We start from the raw sequence: 1,943 nt of genomic DNA, 5'->3' as shown, positions 1-1,943 counted from the left end.
GCTCTCTTTTTTCTTTTTCTTTTTTCAATCTGTAGGTTTTCTCTATAATAAGGATTCTATGATATTCAACAAGATTGGATGGGAAGTAAAGACTTTCTCATGTTCTTTCTGTTTACTTTCTCACACTTATGAATTAAAAGTAAATTTTTATTAGAGATTTTGCAATTTTGTACTTAATTCTATATTTTATTTCAATACACTATGAAGTTTTGTAATAAATAAACATACGTGTTTCAACATTTTCCAGACTTTTACACATATCCCTCTAGTACAGATTCTGTTTTGGTTCTAAGGATTGAGCCTAGGGTAAAGGATGAACCACATTCTGTGCAATTGTAAACTATCTCTTTATTATGAGAGTTTGAGAACTGCTACCATTTGACACAGAATTAAAGGAATTGCCACATTCCTTATATTGGCAGTGCAACCTTTATTGCAAATTCTTTGATGTTCTCTAAGAGTTGAAATACAAGTACAGGTCTTCTCAAACCCTATTCATTTGTGGGGTTTCTCCCTAGTAAGAATTCTTTGATGTCTTCTAAGTACTGAGCTCTCAGTTTGTCACATTCTTTTTACCAGAATGGTTACTTTCCAGTATGAATTCTCTGATGAAACATTAAATCTGACATAAAACTAAAAGACTGGCCACATTCTTCGCATCTGTAGGGTTTCTCTCCATTATGTATTCGCTGATGTAATCTAAGATTTGACATTTGACTAGAGGACTTGCCACATTCTTCACATCTGTACGGTTTTTCTCCAGTATGTATTTGGTGATGTACCCTATGATGTGATATCCAAGCAAAGGATTTGTCACATTTTTCACATCTGTATGGTTCCTCTCCAGTATGAGTTCCCTGATGTAATCTAAGATCTGACTTTTGAGTAAAGGACCTGTTTATAGGGTTTCTCTCCAGTCAAATTCTGTAATGTGTCCTAAGATTTTTACTATCAGTAAAGGCCTTGTCACATTCTTCATATTTGTAGGGTTTCTCTCCAGTAGGTATTCACTGATGTACTCTAAGATTTGACATTGGATTAAAGGACTTGCCACATTCTCCACATGTGTAGGGTGTTTCTATATTATACACCCTCTGATGTCTTCTAAGAGTTGAGTTCTCCAGGCAAAGCGAAAAAGAAGACAACATTTCAATATGGAGAATAAGGCTGAGACAATCACATACTCACAGATACATAAAGAACTTGTAATATGCATGGATAAAATTTCCAACATTGAGAAACTTTCAAATGAACAAAAATAAAAATCTATGAAGTAAAATAGGGAGATGAAATCAAAACTACAGTGAGAAAATTTATTCAATAAAAATAAATTAGAGAATATATGAAAAATACAGAAATACATGGATATTCAATCACAAGAGCATAATTTAGAAAGTTGAAATAAGTATTAACAGAGCTCTACATAACAAGCCATAGGCATCATGAGAAAAATAGTAAACACAAAAATTATTACTTAATCCTGTTAGGGAAAAATACCAACTCATTACAAAGGCTGGACATTTGTAATAATATCAGATCTCTGGTCAAGAAAGACCAGAAGCAAAACAGCATGAAATAATGTAAAAATACATTTATTGTACTGAAAGTGAACATAGTAAGTAAAGTTGACTTGAAGAAAAGAAATCTCTTAAAATTGATGGAGGAGGGAGGTCATTTGAGGCCATCAATTCAGCATTTATGGAAGCAAAGAGGATACACAGAGAAAGACACTCATTCATGGGAACAGATGTTGGAATACAATTATAAAGAGTAACTGATGAGCACACCGTGTCCCAGAAGCAATCCCCTATTCACAACACAGAAAAAAAGTAAGGCCAATATTAATACTAAAAAAGTTAAATACTAATCAATGATTCTAAAAGCCAGAATACCAGCAAAATCATATTGAATAAAAAAATCCTCTTGCAATAATATTAAGTGAA

The sequence above is a fragment of the Nannospalax galili genome, unplaced genomic scaffold, assembly GCF_000622305.1.
Source record: "Nannospalax galili isolate Female #2095 unplaced genomic scaffold, S.galili_v1.0 scaffold590, whole genome shotgun sequence".
NCBI lineage: Eukaryota > Metazoa > Chordata > Mammalia > Rodentia > Spalacidae > Nannospalax > Nannospalax galili.
This window is presented reverse-complemented; position numbering follows the sequence as displayed.